Source organism: Podarcis bocagei, assembly GCF_964188305.1.
Source record: "Podarcis bocagei genome assembly, chromosome: 6".
Taxonomy (NCBI): Eukaryota; Metazoa; Chordata; class Lepidosauria; order Squamata; family Lacertidae; genus Podarcis; species Podarcis bocagei.
Genome location: NC_138130.1, coordinates 82,161,458 through 82,183,659, shown reverse-complemented (window position 1 = coordinate 82,183,659; position 22,202 = coordinate 82,161,458). Strand labels below are relative to the sequence as shown.

The window sequence follows — 22,202 nt, the reverse complement described above, 5'->3', positions numbered from 1 at the left end:
GTAGACATATACAGGCTTGCACTGTTCATCAGAACAGGAAATGGGGCAGGGACACGGAAAGTTAACAGTGAATTCTGGCACCCTGAAAAAATTAATTAAGACGCCTTACTGGAATAAAGATAATCTTAGGCCAAAAAAAAGAAAAAAAGAAAAAAACCCCCAAGCACTAGCAAAACTGAGCAATACATTTCTGCTAAGGAAAAGGAATAGAGTGCAAAAGGAATATGCGAACGACGTCCACGTGACACTCCTGGGGAAGTGTTCTTTTAAATAGAAGCCATGTTTGGAAAGATTAACAACTCTTTATGCAGCTTGCTACACTATCAATATTAGAGAAAGGATTTTAAACACAGCCTGCAGACAGGCGTCTCAAAGGCAAATGGCCCTTAGATGATTATGTAAACTCTTGTCTATATCCAAGGGAGAAAAAGAACATACAAATTACGATAATGCTGTATTTGTTCAAGTCAATAGCCGGGCATAATACACTCCTCTATTTTAATCTTCACAATTCTATAGCCATGAAAAGCATTAGAGCCTTCTAAGAAAGCATTTGTCAGATCAAACCGGGGTGCCCCTCCACTTTCCAAACCTATTTTCAAATGCATGTTATGCTTGTCTACTCCTAATAAACCATTCACAATTTCAGATCATTTCCCTTTTATGGACCTCCTCCGTGCAATCATAACTTTTTAATATCAGGAGCGTTGGAGAAAAGCATGGTAATCTGCAGGAATCATCTTTTTCATGAGAAGCTTGCCCCATGTTGCAAACAAGTGACCCATTGCAGAGAAGGAGGGAAGGCTGTCGTTTCAGTGGCTATTGCTTGTAGAGACGCACCTGTATTGTAGCTCAGCACATGCCCTGCATGCAGAAGGTCCTCTGTTCTCTCCAGGTACCTCCAGGTAAGGCTGAGAAAGTGTCCTTTTGGAAACCCTACATAGCCGCTGCCAAGTCACTGTAGACCAGCCTTCTTCATCTGGCCGCCTCCAGAGCAGTGTTGGAAACACTCACCAGCCCAACTGAAGAGATTCCTGGTGAGACCAGAGGGACATCACTATCCCTGACAACAACCCCTAACTACTGGATTATTTTGCCCCATCTTTTTGTGCCTGCCAAACAGCCGTGTCATGCTTATGACAATATTTTATTCTTTTGTGAATTGTGCTGTTTTAAATGTGCATTTTATATTTGACTTAAAAAAAAAAAGTTTAAGATTTTTTTTGTTAACTTTGCTTGTGTAAAATATGTATTCTGCAATTGACCTCCTTAGTAATGTTTTATTTTGAAATCTTTAAGATAATATTTTAGTTTTCTGTTAATTATGTTGCTTTGGCTGTATACTCTACATTTGACTTTCTTCAGATTGTTTTACTGATGTTTTATTGACGTTCTTAAAAATATAAAGCGGTACAGAAATGAAATAAATAAATAAATAAATAAATAAATAAATAAATAAAATAAGCTAGGCACCAAATGGCACCTAAAGTCTAGGTTGCAGTTGCCACAACAGAATATCTATTTGCCAGGGAACTAGATGAACCTCGAGGTCCTTTCCAATGGTACAATTCTGTGATTCTATGATCAAAACTACATTGCTTGACTGTAAGCTTGGCCTTACAACAGTTCACTTGTCCCAGTATGCAAAAAGGAGAAACAAACATGGTGGAAATGGAAATGGTACAGTTGTATCTTGGTTGTCAAACGGAATCCGTTCTGGAAGTCCGTTCGACTTCCGAAAATGTTCAACAACCAAGGCGTGGCTTCCAATTGGCTGCAGGAACTTCCTGCACGCAATCGGAAGCCGCAGAAACCACGTCGGACGTTCGGGTTCCAAAGAACGTTTGCAAACCAGAACACTCACTTCCGGGTTTGCGGCGTTCGGTAGCCGAAACATTCTAGTTGCAGCATTCTAGAAGGCAGCAGGTTGGAGACCATTAATCTCACCTGGTATAAGACACATTCATATACTCTTCAGCATAGCTGTTAAAAGGTACAGGAGTCCTAGTTTCCTTTGCATGTGCCCCCCCCATCAGCAAAATCACTTGCAGCTCACAGAAGCGCTATTGGAAACAAAGTACTTCCATGCTTCAGTACACAGATTGCCAAAGTCTAGGAAAGGGTGAGTCAAGCAAGGCTGTACTATGAAAAATGCCATAGTACACAGTTTACCAGAATAGATGGCCAACTCACATTCTTGGTTTAATTTTTAATCTTGCATGACATCATGATACCAGATGCTGACACAACTTGCTTTCCGTTGATTACTTGGAACAGAAGTTGTGTTCCCCTGAAACCTGTTCCAAGACCAAATGGGAGTTCTGAACACCACTTTTATAACATAAAAAGAGCTTGCTGCATCATGCTGTCGGGCTATCCAAGTCTAGCACCCTGTTTTCGTTGGCAATGTATCTCATTTCTTAAAAACATGAGAATCACCACAAAATAATCATAATCAGAAGTCAATCTGAAATTCATAATCTGGGAGGAGGGAAACACCACTTTTGTCTACATTTGCAATAGAATAAGTTGAGGATGAGACAGGAGGACGGTTTCACATTCAGACTACAAAAGCAGAATGCCTTTTTGAATGCCTCCTAGATTTAATTCACACACACACACCTCCCTGAAAGTGCAAAAGTAAAACAAAGGAAACAGAATGAGTGCTGGATATCTAGGGTGCTAGATATTTACTCACATGGTAGAGCATTCAAAATGGGCACCATCTTACCTGCAAATACCTGAAGTGGTATTTGATTCATTCGTTCATTTATGCATATATCCCCCAACCCCTTCTTCCATCACAGAACCCAAGACAGAGCACATGTGGTTCCCAGGGAGTTTGCCATCCCAGATCTAGCCAAGTGGTGGCCTCATATGCTCTCAGACCATCCCCTGAGACCATAGCTCATTCCACATCCCCTTTTTCTGCCAGGTATAGTCTGGCAATGGCTGTGGCTATGGCTGCAACCAAAGGTGGGTGGAGCCAGAATCACTGGTGGGTGAGACCACCCCTTTGTCTCTGTCTCTCTCTGGCACCTCTTTCTCTTTTATACTCTCTCAATTTTTCTTCTTATCCAGTAGGTTGCTGCAGCAGGGATAGATCTTGCCTAGGGATGGGTAAATCTGTTAATTTTCCAGTCTTAAATTCAGTTCTCCACATTCCCACATCAGTTTGTATTTTTTTAGTACAAAATCCTCATGAGAATCCATCAATGTTTTAATGTGAATTTATTCTAATATATACTTTTTTTCTTTGCCATTTTGCCTAACAGGAAAACTGCTTGGCAAAAATGTGTTGAATATAATGCATTTTTCTAGGTTGTTTTCACTAAAACATAAAAGCACATAGAGCACACTTTACCATAGGATATGCATTTTTCAATGCATCATTTAGCTTTATTATTCTTACATTTTAGAACTGCATTGCAAAATTCGGAGAAGCGCGAATTTCAAAAGATGGCTGGGTTTCGCTTTGCATTTATTGCAGAAAGTGAGAATTCAGCAAGTCCAGCTTTAAATGCAAACTGAATAGATTTTCTCCCCAATCCCTACTCTGGTCAGTGATCTGCCCTGATTGTTACATCTGACTCCCCGTTTCCTTTCATATTGTCATCTCCCCAACACACCCCTCCTCTATTTCTCTCTGTCTCATGTTCCCCCACCCACATGAAACTGTGCTAAGGGCCACATGGAACGAGGTTTAGGGCCGTAGAATTTCCACCCCTGCTTTTAAAACATTTTCTCTTTTTAAATCTGACAGTATGTTATTTTAAGTAAAAACTTTCCAAACGGAGCAGACACTAACATCACACACATATGCAAACGAAAAGCTTTCTGCAGGGGGTGATTTAACAATAAGACTATTTAGAGAGATGTCTGCATTCATTACAGTCAAGAACTTTAATAGGTAACTGTAGAATGATTACTGAGTATGTATCCTAGGAGACTAGATAGAGCTCTCATACCTAAAAGGCACAACACTTTCCCCTGTTTCCAATACAAAAAGTACAGGCTCTATAAATAATAGAGTAAGCTTGACAAATAAAGTTAATCTCTTACTTTGAGACCCATTAAATATGTATTTCTGCTTGTCTGGCACTGCAAATTATACACATTCTGATCCCTGCTACATCTCTCTCATTTCCCCTCCCTCCTTCCAAGCTAACTACAGAGAAGTTAGGACCCTCTGTTAGGGTTGAATTTAAAAGCAAAAGAGGAGAGGGTCAGTCTTAACAGCAGCATCGTGATGGCTGGGATTCTGGACTATTTAAAGTATAAGCCATGAGTAAGGAATCTCTAGCCCACAGGCCAAATTAGGGCCAGCACAGGTCTCAACGTTGCCTGCAGGGCCATTTCCACCATGCCATGCCCCACCTGCCTCACACCTGAGTCACTGGGGAAGCTGGGGGGGGGGGGAGCTTGCTGTGAGCGATTGGTGCTGACAGCAAGCCCTGCTGGTATCACCTACACTAAGGCATTCCCCAAGAGGGCTCACCGTTAGCAAGTCCTGCTTCGTATGTTTGCAGAAATGGTTTGGATTCAAACAGCCCCTGCAGATGGCCTTCAAAGGGCCTTTGCCATAACCACTGATCATCACAGGCAGGGCCATTCACCTGTCAAAGAGCAAAGTTGGCCCACAGGAGGTGGGGGAATTAAGGCTCCGGCACACTGGTTAGGTCCAGTTCTGCACCCCTGGAAGAAGCCTTAACATTCAACAAAGATGTTCTGTGTTGAAACAGCAATTCTCTTAGGGCAAGGGTAGCCAATATGGGGCCTTCCATCTTGTTTTGAATCACAGAATCATAGCACTGGAACAGACCCCAAGGGTCCTCTAGCCCAACTCCCTGCAGTGCAGGAATCTCAGCTAAAGCATCCATGACAAATGGCTATCCAACCTCTACTTTAAAACCTCCAAGGAAAGGGAGTCCACCACCTCTAGAGCAGTGTTTCCCAACCGGTGTTCCCCGGCACACGAGTGTGCCGTGAGACACCGGCTGGTGTGCCGCGAGATGCCTGGAGGGAGGCGGGCGAGTCGGGCGGCGAGAGGCGGGGCGGGGGCGGCGAGGAGAGGCCGCGCCTCCTGCTGCTGCCTGGCGCTCCTCCTCGCAGCCGGCAGCGCTGCCTGGGCGCCTCCGCGCGACTCTGCCTCGCTGGGTTTGGTCTCCCAGCAGAGACGGGTCACACGCGCCCCTCCCTCCCTCCCTCAGCCTGCGCGGAGGGAGAGCCAGAGAGAGGCATCGCTCCTGCGCTCCGAGGCGGATTGAGCGCAGCTGAGAGGAGCTGCCGAGGGAAAAAACGTTCACTTTTGTGCGTCCCTCCCGGCGTGACGCTGCGCGCTGACGTCACGGGGCGGGGCTTTAATGGTGGTGTGCCGCGAGATTTTTTTTTAGTACACAGGTGTGCCGTTGCCCAAAAACGTTTGGGAAACACTGCTCTAGAGGGAGAGCGTTCCACTGTAAAACACAGGGGTCAGCAAACTTTTTCAGCAGGGGGCCGGTCCACTGTCCCTCAGACCTTGTTGGGGGCCGGACTATATTTTTTAAAAACAATGAATGAATTATATGCCCCATAAATAACCCAGAGATGCATTTGAAATAAAATCACACATTCTACTCATGTAAAAACACGCTGATTCCTGGACCGTCCGTGGGCCGGATTGAGAAGGTGATTGGGCCAGATCCGGTCCTTGGGCCTTAGTTTGTCTACCCATGGTCAAACAGCTCTTACTGTCAGAAGGTTTCCCCTGATGTTTAGTTGGAATCTCCTTTCTTGTAACTTGAAGCCATTGGTTCAACTACAAAACACCCCTGTATGCTTGCTATGGCTGAAGGCAGTTGCAGTATACAACATCTGGAGGTCTGTTATCCCTTTCTTAAGGTAGTGACTAGAATGGACTGCCAAACATAAAATGCAAAAACCATATGAATACAAGCTACCTTTCAAGCACAGTGCATTTTAACATAAAAGTGAACCTCATTTCAGGCTACCAGGTCTACCCTCTTCAGTTCCAAAGACAGTTTGGCGGGGACTGATCCCATGCATTCTTGCTTCTGGAAAGATTTCTCTAAAACAATTCCCACCCCACCCCTCAACGTGAATGCAGTCTCTAAAACACCATTCCCACTTCCGAGATCATGAGGAGGAACGCCCGAGTAGGATTCCTTGCAAATCCTCCGCAGGAAGGTAGGCTGATAGCTCAGAACAGCTGCCACAGAAGCTGCTAATGTCAAAGCAACCTTAATATCGATTCCCCTTTCTCTCCTGTGCTCTCGCACTTTTGTATTGCAATTTAAGCAGGAGCAAAACATACCTGAGCAACGTGTAAAGCCATAGGGCGAGAGGCATTGTTCTTCCCAGTGGAGGAGGAGGAGATCACATGATAACACAGAAGTTCGAGAGAGGAGAGACTGCCAGCGTGCTAGTATAAGCAAAATACACCAGTGGAATAATTAAAAGAGCGCCAGCCACAGCAACCTATTGAAAGCTCTAAGCACAGCGACCTATTGCAGGCTCTGCTTTAAACACTGCAAATTGGTTCTCGCACATAATGGCACATAAATGCAAGCTCAGCCTTGACAACCACGGCTCGGTACGTGCTGTAGTGGCACCTGTCATAGTTAAAAGGATCCACAGGGCGTTAGTATTCAAACTGCTTTCCCTGGAGGGCATATTAAATAAATCAAGACTTTAAAAACATGCTCCAGGCTAGGATTAGGCATATAAATGCTTCTCCAGGTGTAGCAAGGCAATGCCATCCTGCAATTCCAAATTTTAAGTACTTGTTGAGAGCATGTGCTTACTGCATATAGTAGGGGGTGATTCCAAAACCACTATATGCACCAGTGGTTTTGAAACAAACATAGAGGTGACCCGGAAACTACAACTAATCCAGAATGCGGCAGCTAGACTGGTGACTGGGAGCGGCCGCAGAGACCACATAACACCGGTCTTGAAAGACCTACATTGGCTCCCAGTACGTTCCCGAGCACAATTCAAAGTGTTGGTGCTGACCTTTAAAGCCCTAAATGGCCTTGGTCCAGTATATCTGAAGGAGCGTCTCAACCCCCATCCTTCTACCCGGACACTGAGGTCCAGCACCGAGGGCCTTCTGGCAGTTCCCTCACTGCGAGACGCCAAGTTACAGGGAACCAGGCAGAGGGCCTTCTTGGTAGTGGCGCCTTCCCTGTGGAACACCCTCCCACCAGATGTCAAAGAGAACAACAACTACCAGGCTTTTAGAAGACATCTGAAGGCAGCCCTGTTTCGGGAAGCTTTTAATGTTTGATGTATTACAGTATTTTAATATTCTTTTGGAAGCCGCCCAGAGTGGCTGGGGAAGCCCAGCCAGATGGGCGGGGTATAAATAACAAATAATTTATTATTATTATTATTATTATTATTATTATTATTATTATTATTATTATTATTATTATTGACCACTAGGCCAAAATAACCTGGTTGTCTAGAATGCAAGGATGTGCCTAGAGTGGAAATAGTAGGCACAATGCAATCAAGAGAACATTAACAGGATTCAAATTTCCCTTCCATGAGCACCTCCTGGCATGTGCTGTTAGAGCAGTCTTACAAACAGGTCCAGAAAAGTTAGCAGCCTGCAGTTTTTATTTATTTTTTCCTTATTCTGTGTGCCTGACATTTATGTCATACATAAATCCTGAAGAGCTGGAGAGAGAGAAAGAAGTCAAATATTTTCCAACAGACAAAATCTTCATTGCATAATTGTCTGCTGGAAATTTTCATTCAATGTGGGGACCAGGTGAGCAGCTATACATCAGTTTGGCTCCATCCACACTAATCATTCGTATTGATTTTATACTGCTTTGGTTTACACGAAAGCATCCTGAGTACTGCAGTTTGCTAAAGGTGTTGGGAATTATTAGGAGACCCCTGTCCCCCTCACAGAACTATAATTCCCACAGCTCCCCTAGTAGAGAGATTATTAAACCAGTTGAAGTTTGTGGCCTAGCTGTGCCCTCTCCCTACCACCCCCCCCCCAAAGACTGGAGCCACAAGTTGGAACAAACACACACTTCTCTGTAATCACCAACAATCAGCTGATCAATTGCCCCAAATCCGACATCATACATGGCCTGGAACAGTGATGGGGAACCTGCAGGCCTCCAAATGTGGTTGGACTCCAAATCCCACCAGCCCCAGTCAGTGTGCTCAGTGGTGAGGGATTATGGGAGCTGTAGTCCAACAACATCTGGTGAACCACAAGGTCCCTTACCTAGCTAAGGGGGGGTGTTTTAGGAGAGTACTGAGGGCAGGATAAAGAGGCCTGGCAAACCAAATTCTTCTTGAGGACTGTAGGCACACCAGCTCAGCACATTGTGCTGTCTTTATTGTAGCAGAGAAGCAAAATTCTGAACACAAAAAAACCATATAAAATTCCTTTTTTCATCCTTCATCTTCAAACTTCTCTCAGATAAACAAGAAAGGGGCTGTCAATTGATATTCCTTCCAGCCCACACCAAGATCTCAAAGTCAATTTGGCTGAATGTAAAACAGAACAACAGCTCTATTTATAAGCTGTCCACCTCCTGCAGTAACTTCAGGATGTAAAACATTCCCCATTATACCTGGTCCAGGGGCACACATCCAATTTGAATGGGAGGCAGCATCAGGGTTTTGCAATTTTCGCTGAAAATTGGCAACAAGACTGAAAGCGTTTCATACAGGCCTTCAGGACACAGATACCAACTGGGCCCCCGAGACTTGTCACTGTAATAATATTCTAAGCAAGGGCATCTGCTGCCGCCATGTAAATCAGAGTCTACAGCTCTCTGACCCCCACCTGTCCTCCTCTATCAGAAATCCTGCCTGATATAAACCACTTCAGATATGACAAGCTCTGAGCCGTAGTGCCATAGGAAAGGATTTTTCTTTGAACAAAAGACTGCATTGACGGCAATTTCCAGACACAGGAGCGCATTCATTTATTTCTATCACCACGTTTGTGCCCTACCCCACCTCAGAGATGCTCATGGTGGCATACAACTGGGTTAACCTCCCTGTCCTCTCACAACAACCCTATAGAGTAGGTTTGTCTGATAGCATAACTGTCATAAAATGAGGTCTAGTTTACCCATGAAGCAGAAAGAGGCCATAAAGTGGATTTAATTTGTTCAGCTGCAGGCAGGGGGTGCCGTTTTTTCAACGCACCCACATCTCAAAAAACAAACAAACCTGCAAGCGAAAATGAAACAAAACCTAATACATTAGGCAGAGTGATTCTAGCCCAAATTACTCCCCAACGTACAATTTTTTTAAGCACATGCACACGCCATAAAAGAGCTGCCCAAAATGGCATTCTCAAGTGGCACAGTCCCTTCTACCTCTTTAGGACTAAGGACATAACTTACACACAACCTCTGGAAGTCTTCAATATCACATCCATTGGGCAGGGGGAATCTGACTATTTAAAAAACCAATTCACTGGATCCAGATTAAGTCAACTGAAATGGAACTTAAGGTCAAATAGGTATGTGGGGTGTTAGGGAAGGCGTAGTACCTCTGGTGGGGAACACGTCGTGCTCCCTCTGGGGTACTTTGTCCACCTTTGGTCCCCACCCTGCACTGAGCTCTCACCTATGGCTCCTAGAAGCTGTCAGCACGGGACAGCGGCCACACTCTGGGAAATGGCTTCAACTGGCCGGCTAAACCAGGTGAGGGTAACCAATAGGTCTCAAACTCTCAGTGAGTTAGGAACTTCTTCTGCCTGTGAAGACAGGCACCGGAAGATTGAGCGGACAAGGCAAATAGTAGGTCCAATGGTCAAGGAGGTCATTTCTACACATGCTGTAGAGGGAAATGAGGGGCAGATGGGACTCATCAACTTGGGAAGGTAGCCTATCTAAGAGAAGGAAAACCCTGATCATAAACCTCCACTACCTTGTAGGACATATTTGGGGAAAAGAAAAGGATAAGGAGTAAACCCTACAAAAATCTGGAGTGGAAGCCTTAGATCGATGTCGTCATGTACACCTTCTTCGAGCAACTTCTGCAGCCAAGCTGGTGCCAAATGTATAGCTCTGCTTTCCTTTGGACCACATTAGCGAAGCCAACATAGGGGTCTTGGACCTCTGTACAATCTGCCCAGGCTTACTCCTGGAGGTCACTTCAGTGCTGCTGATGCAGCAGTTTGACTTCATCCCCCGAGGCGCACTCCATTGTCTCTCAAGACAGATAGATGGCAACAAAAAGCTCAATGGGACTTATGTCAGTCATGACTAGCCTGACCAATTGATTTTAATGGAAATTAAGTCCAAGCAGTTTAGGCTGCAGTCCTAACCGCTCTTACCTGGGAGAAAGTCCACTGAATTAATTAAGACTTACTTCTAAGTAGACATAGTTAGGATTGCACTCTTAGTCTGGATCCAACCCAATATAATGTTCCATAGTCACCTATAATAGTCACACAAATTTGAATGGAAATTAATGACAAATGCCAGTGTTTGTTGCAATTTCTGAATCAGTGGAAATGTGGATGAGGTCATACCAAAACAAAACAATTAAGAAAGACCTGGCAGCATAGTTCAAGAAATAATCAACTCTTTTCAACAATTGCTGTCTGTTTCCTTGTTGACCTTTGAATATCTCACAATGGCCTTTGAGACCGTAGACCGGGGTAGCCAATGTGCCACACTCCAAATGTTTTGGACTACAACTTCCATCAACCCTAGTCATCACTGCCAATGGCCACGGATTATAGGTGCTGTAGTCCACAACACCTGAGAGGTACCACATTGACTACCCTTGATGTAGTAAGCCATCAGACAGTGAGTGAACAACAAGAGAATTAGGAAAGGCAGATATGGATTATGTAGCCGAGTCTGATGCTGTGGAAGTTTCTCCTTAAAATGGGTTTCCAAAGTCTTCAAAATGATTCAGGGCTTTCTCATTTTAGCAACCCAATGACTTGATTGCTCAAGATTTATTGACTGTACTTACTCTGTTTTATGGAGCACCGTTTTTTAATGCCATTTTAATGCTTCCCACCCTTCAAGTAAGCTTCAAAAGGAAATGGGATAAAAGGTATTTTAATCAATCAATCATAGTTTCGCACATGAAACTGCTAAAGGTACATGAACATTACTACACACTGAAAAAGTGTATCAATTTCATTATTTTTTTTATAAATGCAAAAGTGGCATAAATTGTAACCTGTCCTGGGACCAGCTGGTGAAAGGTGGGTAAATAGTAATTACAATAATACCAGCTTCTTTTACCAATGCTGATCCAAAATTGCTTCAACCGTATTAACAATGAAATACTGTTTAGCGTTTCACTGTTTTCTGATTAGAAACTGCCAAGGAACAATTGAAGCTCTCTCTTGTACTGTCAAGCAAGGTCCCTACAATTTCTAGTTGTGTAGAATTATTATAATGTCTCATCAAGAAGGAGCTTACCTAGCAACCTTAAGAAGAGCAAGAATGGCCCCTTTGTTTTAAAAATTGCACTGGATTTAATAAAACCTGGATGCATCATTAGGTTAATTTAAAACATTGCAAAATACATTGATGGATGCTACCTAAACCCAATGGCTATGCTTAGCTCAGAGGAATGTAGCTATTAAGGCAGAGCTTAATAGGATTTTGCTATTTATTACTCTCCAGCTTGATTTTTTCCCCCCATCCAGAGAACTATAAAGTAGACTTAAGCATTCAGAAGTACAGTGGCAAGTTGCATACTTAGATCTTTAAACCAAGGATTTTCAACATTTTTGTCAAAGAATGAGAATTCCTAAAATCCCCAACATAACATTGGTGAGGGGGTGCAGCTGTATCTGCTACATTACAGTCACCATAATAATATAGACTAGAGGCAATCTCAGAAGTATAAATGCCTGTGAGTAGGCCCACTCGTTTGATCTGTTTACCACAGTGCATCACACAAGACAAGCTCCAAGTAACTACATACATTTTATTCTTAGTTCCTGTACAGTGGTACCTCCATTTACGAAATTAATCCATTTCGGCCCAGTATACTTGAAGGAGCGTCTCCACCCCATCGTTCAACCCGGACACTGAAGTCCAGCGCCGAAAGCCTTCTGGCGGTTCCCTCACTGCGAGAAGTGAAGTTACAGGGAACCAGGGCGAGGGCCTTCTCGGTAGTGGCGCCCGCCCTATGGAACGCCCTCCCATGCCAAGGAAATAAACAACTATATGACATTTAGAAGACATCTGAAGGCAGCCCTGTTTAGGGAAGTTTTTAATGACTGATGCTTTAATGACTGATCTTCCAACCTTCTGTTGGAAGATGCCCAGAGTGGCTGGGGAAACCCAGCCAGATGGGCAGGGTAGGAATATATCATCATCATCATCATCATCATCATTATTATTATTATTATTATTATTATTATTATTATTATGTTCTTAAACCAAAACTGTTCTTAAACCGAGGTGCGTTTTCCCTAATGAGGCCTCCCACCGCTGGTGCCCTTCCACTGTTCAGATTCCATTCTTAGACCGAGGTAAAGTTTGCAAACCGGGACACGACTTCCGGTTTTGTGGAGTTTGTAAACCGAATTGTTTGTAAACAGAACTGTTCTTAAATCAAGGTACCACTGTATTCTTATTTCAGCTACATCCCACCTTTCTTCCAAGAAGCTCAACTAGCAGACTCAGTTCTCCCTCTCCCCATTTTATCTTTACAACACCCTGTGAGGTAGGTTAGGCTGAGAGGCAGGGACTGGCCCAAGGGCACCAGTGAACTTCATGGCTGAGTGGGGACTTGAACCAAGGCCTCCCAGGTCGTAGTCCAACACACTAACCACTACACAACAGTTCATCTTAAATATTTTGTGCATTGTGGAATAGAGCACACGAGCATAATGCTTGCCGCCAAGCACCACCACAACCTACACACTAGGTCCATGTCTGAACCAACATATTATGTGTACAGTGGTACCTCGGGTTAAGTACTTAATTCATTCCGGAGGTCCGTACTTAACCTGAAATTGTTCTTAACCTGAAGACCACTTTAGCTTATGGGGCCTCCTGCTGCTCCTGCGCCGCTGGAGCACAATTTCTGTTCTCATCCTGAAGCAAAGTTCTTAACCTGAAGCACTATTTCTGGGTTAGCGGAGTCTGTAACCTGAAGTGTATGTAACCTGAAGCGTATGTAACCTGAAGCATATGTAACCTGAAGCGTATGTAACCCGAGGTACCACTGTACAAATATGCGCCCAAAGTACAATTCTCCAGTAACTTCCCATAACACCCTTAGGGCTATGTTACGCAGTATACATAACCGAACTTTGATTTGTTATCTGTATAACTACGTTACAGTGGTGCCTCGCAAGATGAAATTAATCCGTTCCGCGAGTCTCTTCGTCTTGCGGTTTTTTCGTCTTGCGAAGCACGGCTATTAGCGGCTTAGCGGCTATTAGCGGCTATTAGCGGCTTAGCGGCTATTAACAGCTTAGCGGCTTAGCTGCTATTAACGGCTTAGCGGCTTTAAGAAAAAGGAAACAAACTCGCAAGAACTCGCAAGACGTTTCGTCTTGCGAAGCAAGCCCATAGGGAAATTCGTCTTGGGGAACGACTCAAAAAACGGAAAACTCTTTCGTCTTGCGCGTTTTTCGTCTTGCGAAGCATTCGTCTTGCGAGGTACCACTGTACTAGGAACAACCAATCAGAATTCTGTGGAAAGTGCATGTGTTATCAGCCACCTCACTGTGGCACTCACAGTCAACATCAACACTCAAGAAAGGAGATTCCGACTAAACATCAGGAAAACCTTTCTGACAACTCAACTTTCTAGAACTTCCTATGTGCAAAGCAGTCCTTAGAGGTTAAAAACACAACTGAAAACCAACTGCTTTTTAACTGTCTGCTAGTGAAAGAAATGCCAACCCAGTGTGCGGCAGCCGTGAAAAAGGCAAATTCCTTGCTAGGGATCATTAGGAAAGGGGTGGAAAGTAAAATCGCCAGCATCATAATGCCACTATACAAATATATGGTACATCCACATTTGGAGTACTGTGCACACTTCTGGTCACCTCACCTCAAAAAGGAGATTGTGGAGTTGGAAAGGATTCAGAAAAGATTCACAGTAGTGAGTTTGTTACATGCACAAAGATGAAAAGACTTATCATTACCTACTGTGGAAGAATGGTTGTTGAAATTAATGGCTTTGGCTGAGCCGGCCAACTTGATGTGTCTAATTAGAGGAAAATCATTGTTGACGTTTATTAATGATTCAAAAGCCCTTATGGACTTTTTGCACAAAAAGGAAAATGAACTTGTTTGGAGACTGAAAAAAGGTTGGTTTATGGAAAGTAGAAGAGTTGGATGTTATTATCGAGCAAGGGTTTTGCATAAGTCTATAAAGCTGAAAGAGAATCAATCAGAAGTCTTCCCTCTTTCTTTCTTTCTTTCTTTCTTTCCTTCCTTCCTTCCTTCCTTCCTTCCTTCCTTCCTCCCTCCCTCCCTCCCTCCCTCCCTCCCTTCCTCTTTCTTTCTTTCTTTTTTTCTTTTCTTTTAGTTTATGTGTAAAATATGCTTCATTTTTTATGTTAAATGTTGAACTTGGCTTTTTTCAGCAAAGGTGTAAGAATAAAAAACTTTATTATTAAAAAAAGTAAAAGATTCAGAAAAGGACAACCAAAATGACCAAGCAGATGGAGTGCCTCTCCTATGAAGAAAGGTTGCAAAATTGGGGAATTTTTAAGTTTAGACAAAAGGTGGGTAAAAGGTGGCGTGAAATAAGTTCATAATATTATGCAAGGCATGGAAAAAGCGGATAAATAAGAGATTTTCTCCCTCTCCCATAACTCTAGAACTCATGAACACCCAGTGAAGCTTAAATATTGGCAAATTCCGGACAGATTTTTAAAAAGTGGTTCTTCATGCAATACCTAGTTAAACTCGGAAACTACAACTAATCCAGAATGCGGCAGCTAGACTGGTGACTGGGAGCGGCCGCCGAGACCATATAACACCGGTCTTGAAAGACCTGCATTGGCTCCCAGTACGTTTCCGAGCACAATTCAAAGTGTTGGTGCTGACCTTTAAAGCCCTAAACGGCCTCGGTCCAGTATACCTGAAGGAGCGTCTCCACCCCCATCCTGCCCGGACGCTGAGGTCCAGCGCCGAGGGCCTTCTGGCGGTTCCCTCATTGCGAGAAGTAAAGCTACAGGGAACCAGGCAGAGGGCCTTCTCGGTAGTGGCGCCCGCCCTGTGGAACGCCCTTCCAGCAGATGTCAAAGCAATAAACAACTACCTGACATTCAGGAGACATCTTAAGTTCAGGGAAGTTTTTAACGTGTGATATTTTATTGTATTTTTGGTTTTGATGGAAGCCGCCCAGAGTGGCTGGGGAGGCCCAGCCAGATGGGCGGGGTATAAATAATAAATTATTATTATTATTATTATAACTATGGAACTTCCTCCCACTGGATGGCTTTAAAAGACGATTAGACAAATTCAGGGAGGAGGGGGCTATTGATGGCTACAACCCAAGATGGCTCTGCTCTGGCCTCCACAGTTGGAGGAGCAATGCTTCTGAACGGCAGTTGCTGGAAACCACAGGAGGGAAGAAGAAGCTCTTGGGCTTGAATTCTGCTTGCAGGTTTCCCTCAGCCACTGTGAGAACAGGATGCTCGACTAGATGGGCCACTGGCCGTATCCAGCAGGCTCTCAGGTTCTTAAATAAGAAAGTGCTTGGTCGACATGGCTGTATGTGTTGCACTAATTCACTGACTGAAGTAAAGCATGCGTCCAAAGTTGCCCTCTCTTGAAAGCGAGTCCCACTAGTTTTAATGAGACTGCCTTCCACAGAAGGGTTTTTATGTCAACATGCCAGGAACCCAGAGTTTGAGCTCCCTCAAATGCAATTAGACATGCAATCCTAAAAACGCCTACTTAGAAGTAATTTCTATTGAAAACGAACAGAACTTAATTCCAAAGAGATTTGCCCAGTATACAGCAATAAGACAAGGGCACAGATGGCCTGCCCAGCACATATGTAGACTCCCCTTCAGCCCAATGGGAAAGGGAAGTACTGAAGGTCCCTAGGGAAGTAGGGAGCTTGCAAGAAAATGGGAATCTAACAGAAATATAATAAAAAATAGAAGAATGGAAAATTTGCCACTGGCTCCCAAACTGTACTGCTAGGGGGTAAGTTCATCTTTTATTCACAGTTAGTTTTTTATCTAGGTCCTAGGCAACCTCCCCGGGGCCACATGCTGGTACAGTGGTACCTCGGTTACATACGCTTCAGGTTACAGACTCCGCTAACCCAGAAATAGTGCTTCAGGTTAAGAACTTTGCTTCAGGGACTTCCAGGTTAGCGCAATCGGCGAATGGCGGAGTTCCTCCGACCAGAGGAACTGGCTTCGTGGAAACTGGGTCTTCCCGCCGCGGCGAAGGTGGGGACCCGCTAGAAATCCCAGGCGGAGGAAGCCTGGGAACGTGGGGTTCAGCAGGGCACCTACGCACCGGGAACCCCATTTTGGGGCTCCGGAGTGAAGTGGGGTGAGCGGCGCGGTGCTGCGAACTGATTGCTACTTTCACGGAGTGAAGCCGCACAGCCATTGCCGGAGAGCGCTGACTTTTTCCTGTGGACAATTGGATTTAAAACAAGTACCCGTGAGTAGAAACGGAAAATTGGATCAATAAATATCTTAATTTGGCACTGAAGCGGGAAGGTTCAAAACAGGAAGTCCGCCTTTCGCTTTTTGTACATAGACTGAAGCAAAAACCTTGTAAGCTAAAGCCTGGAAAGTCGTTAAAAAAGTTTAAATTTCCTTCATTTATAATTACTGAAACCCCCTTGGAAGCAGGAGGAAAGGAAAGACTTTGTTTAATGCCTGCAGGAGAGGGAGTGAAGAAAGATAAGTTTCCACCGTCTCTAACCTGGGAACGCGGTGTCAGAGACAGAAATTCTTGGAGAGGTTCATTTACTGTGAATGGAATACTTTGACAGATGGCTAAAAAAGAGAAATAAATTGATTCCAATGTTGCCGTCTGCATTCTAAAGAAACAAAATATCTGAAAAATGAAAGTAATTTTCCTTTGTTGGACTTGCCTTAAAAAAAGGGATACAAATAGAAATTGTCTCCTCTAGAGGGAGCTTGCTAAACTGTTGCTGCATTCTACTTGAGGACTCTACAGCTGTCAGATTAAGATCGTGGGACCAGTCCTTTTTGACCTTGACTAAATATGAGCCAGGAGGAAGTTTTGGTGCTTGCTTTATGCAAGACAAGTGCCTTGCTGGAACAGATGCATGAGAAGATGGATTTGATGAATGAGAAAATGGATTTGATGACTGTTGTGGTTAATAACTGTGGACAAACAGGGAATATTGATACAGAAACTATTCAGGGACCAACTCAGGAACCTGTACTGATTGGGCAAGTGCAGAAGATAATGGAGGAGGTTGCGGTTAAATAATACAAATGGAGAGACCCGAGGCCCTACAGGAGCATAAGCCGCTGTCTTTGAAGATTGAAGTTGGAGTCGGCCAGGGGGAGTCTGGAGCTGAGGAGGTTCTTAACTTTGGAGAGACCTCGAAATATGTTTTTAAATATTTTTTGGACTACATTGATGACTGTGGGGAGTGGGACTCTGTGGAATGGGCTGGTTGGATGAAGGGAGACGAAGATAATTTTGGGTTGGAATCCCCCAGAGACCTACTCCCCAGCGAGAAAGGAAAGAAACTAAGAAAGAGACCAACAAAAGACAAGGAAAAGTGCAAGTATAAACAACAAGAAGAAAATCTGCAGAAGGGACATGGAAGAGACTTAAGGGCCTCGGACATTAGATTACCAGGTTGATGGACTAGATGGAATGGACAGTAAGGACTGACACGACCCGAGACCAGGAAGAAGAGACGTTGGATGAAGATTGGAAGAAAATTTATAAAGAAATTCCCCCCCCCTAGGGAATTAGTCTAAAATTAATGAACATTAGGGAAAATGTTGGAATGAAACTATATGACTCTAGTAGAAAAGATATCAGGAGTTATGTATAATCTATTAAGCGTTAAGCTCTAAAGTATTTTTTGGTAAGATAAGGTTAAATAACTTAAGGTAATTTGAATAACAGAATATGGGGAAAGGATGGAAAGGATTTGTTGAGTTAATTAATAGGTTAAATTGTTAAGATAAATTATTTAGTAAAAATTGAGAAAGATGGAAAGAATTTGCTGAAATAATCAATCAAACTAGAATACAAAAAGGGAGGTGTGAGGAGGTCAATAAAACAAGCAAATGGAAGTTAAAGATATGTAATATGGGATTTGTGTCTCCCCCCCCCTTCTTTTTTATCTTTTTGCTGTATTGTTGCATTGGTTTTTATGTCTTGTTTTTTTTCTTGTTTTTTCCCTTATTTATTGTAGTGTTGTTTTTAATTTTTTTCTTTCTTTTCTGTAATTTTGAAATTATTAATAAATATTATTTTTTTAAAAAAAGAAATTTGCTTCAGGATGAGAACAGAAATCGTGCTCCAACGGCGCGGCAGCAGCAGGAGGCCCCCATTAGCTAAAGTAGTGCTTCAGGTTAAGAACAGTTTCAGATTAAGAACGGACCTCCAGAACAAATTAAGTTCTTAACCTGAGGTACCACTGTAGTAGACAGGGTCAGAGGTAAAGATTTTGGGATATATCCAGCCTCATATAACCAACATGCTTAACTCTAATTAATGCATGAAGGGGTTAAGACCATAGAGTAAGCTGTCCTGCCAGGCTTAGCTAAGTCACACTCCCTCACTCTGGGAGGAATGGCTAATGTACTCTTTATTTTCCCACTTTCTACCATTATTTCACCATGTGAATCCTACCAGCTTGGTTCCAAGCTTAGACCATATGGCTTTAGCCAGCCACCTTTGTGTTTCTATACAAACTATTTAGAAACACTTACCTTTCTGGAGCCAACCTAAGTTGTGTTACCTGTCTTTTCTTGCTGTTGTATAGTAAAGCACATGCATTGAAGAGTTTGTAAGTAAATCATTTTTAACTTACCAAACATGTAGTCTCTTTCTATGCTAAAGAAAGTAGAAAGCTTGGAAGCAACTTAGAAGGGGGTATTTTAAAGGTCTAACAGCCTGTATTTTCATGCTTTACCTTGCTTAATGTTTTGTGATCTTAAATTTCTGCTGGGGCTCTCTCACCAAAGACTACTTGCCCCAAACCTGGATTTAGGCATCCAAGGAATTCTCCTTTTTATTTTTTCCCCTTCTAAACATATTAAAAACCAAACAAAAGTAAGCAGAGCATTATATGTGAATTGTACCTTTGTACAGCAGGCTGGTTTCTTCACATTCACACATCCCTCTCTGTCCTCCAACCAGGCATGCAAGAAGCATTAAACTGTTGTAACACGCCCGCCCCCAAGGGCCTTATGATGAAGGGTGGGTGGTAACAAGGGGGCAATATTGCTTGCCGTTTTACAGATCTGTTTTAAGGATTCCGGAGCCTGGAAGCAGCTAGCAAGTTTGAAAGAGGGATTGCTGTTCATAATGTGTACATTTCTTCCACTTTCACCTCTGGTCAACAGAATATTTAACTGTTTAGGAAACCTGCAAAATTTGTTTGATCACAGGTAGCTGTGGGGGCAAACAAAGTGTGTGTACACAGCATGCGAAGCAACACATCTCTCTCAAAAGCTATTGCATGCCTTGCAATGGGCTACATAAAAGGCTGTTAAGAAATCCAAAACACAACAAATTTGGCATTGTAATCCTCCTGCGATACCATATTGCTGCTCTACTGACTCCAGCTATTTTCCCCTCATTATTTCCTCACTTAAGCAAGCAGTCTGAGGAGTGTTGCCATCAACAGCAAAATCACACGGTCTCTCTCACCTCCAGCGTGTTTTGCTGCACAGCAGTCGATCCGTAACTACCCCATAACATGGTCTATTGTTGTTTAACATCCAGTTTTATTCTTCAATTACTCTGCTGGCTTGACTCTTAATTTATTACATTTTCTGGTACATTTGATTTTGGATATTATGACATCCTGGCTCATGCCATTAGAGAGGAAACATAAAGCGACAGCAATACCAGGGGATATGGGAGGACAGAATACCATTGTCAGCCTGGAAAATTAAGGCTATCGCTGCTTGCTTTGTTTCCTCTAGTGGCCCTTTCCCCATTGGCTCTACAATGTAAATAGCATTTTAAAAATAAATAATGATGCAAAGTCTGATAGCCTTGAATATAGGTAATCACACTAGTCTTCAGTGCCTACTGACTCCTAAATATGTTTGGATACATTAAAATTTGATATTTTGCAATCTTTGAATCTCATGCAGCAATTCTAGGCTCACTAACCTGGGCTCAGTAAAAAAAGGTAAAGGACCCCTGACAGTTAAGTCCAGTCGTGAACGACTCTGGGGTTGCGGTACTCATCTTGCTTTACTGGCCTAGGGAGCTGACATTTGCCTGCAGTTTTCCCAGGTTACGTGGCCAGCATGACTAAGCTGCTTCTGGCAAAACCAGAGCAGCGCACGGAAATGCCGTTTACCTTCCCGCCAGAGCGGTACCTATTTATCTACTTGCACTTTGACGTGTTTTCGAACTGCTAGGTTGGCAGGAGCTGGGACCGAGCCACGGGAGCTCACCCCGTCGCGGCGATTCAAACCGCCAACCTTCTGATCAGCAAGCCCTAGGCTCTGTGGTTTAAGCCACAGCACCACCCACATCTCACTAACATGAGCTCAAGTCCCACTGAAATAAGCATGTGAAGTAAACACATGGATAGCTAGTTAAGTCAACTGATGAGCTGCCTCTTGAATCTGGACTACTGAGTCGGGCTCAAAAGAGTTGCTGGCAATTGTGAAATAGTTTATTAAAGAGGTGATATTATAGGAAATCTATGGTGGGGAGATTCATGGCCAGAATTGCATCCACCACCTGCATTTAAAGCACATTGCTTCCCCTCCAATGAATCCCAGGAACCACAGTTTGATAAGGGTGCTGGGAACTGTAGCTCTGGGAGGCACAAACTACAATGCTTAGAATGTATTGTGTGGTGTTGTCCTGTTTAGTTAGGCCTTGGCACTTCAGTAGGCCTCTAAACACAGGCCTGAAGCAGGGTTTCTCCTGAGCCAAGGAAGAGATGGAAGTGGGGAGGAGACTGGGTTATACTGAAGGGAAAGTACACCATTAAGGCACTGTGCCTGCATAAAACTCATTTAATGTCTCCCAATTATTCCCTAGGTACTGAAAGTATAAGATGTAGTATATTGTACGAGCTAGCTTTTTTTATCCAGGCCTTTGACACCTGAGATATATGGTATTCTTCTGGTTGTAAATCAGGTTGTAAATCAGGCAGGTAACAATAAAGTAAAACAGTTTTTAAAAACTATAAAGCAAAAGAATAAAAGCAGCATTTAAACACTAAAGCAGCAGAATAAAAAAGATTAGAAGTACATTGAAGGCCATAAAAGCTAATTTAACCAGAGTAGCTTCTCACAAATTGAAACAATTCAATGAAAGGACAACCGCTCGTGGCCTAAAAGTCTTTCTGAAAAGGAACCTTTAAAAACAGCCAGCAGAGGAAGGGAACTTTATATACTGCAGTTGTCTGTGGCTGCAGTATTAGCTGCAATCCTTTCCTAGGAATAGGGGGGTCCAGTTTGCATTTAAAAGCAAATGTACCTAGTCTTCACTTTCCAAAGCAATATCATGGACATACAATCAGTGCTTTCTTAATAAAAAAAAAATAGGTGCCGGTACTCACCATGAAGTTGTTACAGTAAGTGCCACACTTTTTAAAAACAAAAAACAAAAAGATGTGCTGGTACTGCGTATCCTTGAATACCCATGGGAAAAACCACTGCATCCAATTTTAGCTGAATGTTGGGCGATTCAGGCAGCATACATGGAACTCGCTAACACAGGAGGCAGTGGTAGAAGCCAACATGAATGGCTTTAAAAGAGGATTGGACAAATTCATGGAGGAGAGGGCTATTGGATGGCTACTAGCCACAATGGCTGTGCTTTGCCCTCCACAGTTGGATGCAGCTATGCTTCTGAGTACCAGTTGCTGGAAACCATAGGAGGGGTGAGTGCTCCTGCTTGCTGGTTTCCTACAGACATCTGGTTGACCACTGTGAAAACAAGATGACGCACTTGATGGTCTGTGGGCCTGATTCCACAGGCTGCTCAAACTGAAACACAGCCATTCTCTGAAATTTGCTTTTCTCTGAACTTTGCAGTGCAGTTCTCTAG

The 22,202-nt window shown here is 43.4% G+C and overlaps 1 protein-coding gene across 2 annotated transcripts in view; it reads right to left on the bottom strand.

The window, feature by feature from the left end:
- Positions 1–22,202, bottom strand: part of LNX2 (ligand of numb-protein X 2) — a 76,058-nt gene that overhangs the window by 36,613 nt on the left and 17,243 nt on the right. Inside the window, exon 1 of one of the 2 annotated variants that reach the window (XM_081197944.1) lies at positions 6,314–6,415. The exons of the other annotated variant lie outside the window; for it this stretch is intronic. The gene's annotated coding sequence lies outside the window, so the exon portion shown is untranslated. Of the gene's footprint in view, positions 1–6,313; positions 6,416–22,202 lie in introns of those variants that run through there. 2 annotated transcript variants of the gene reach the window in all.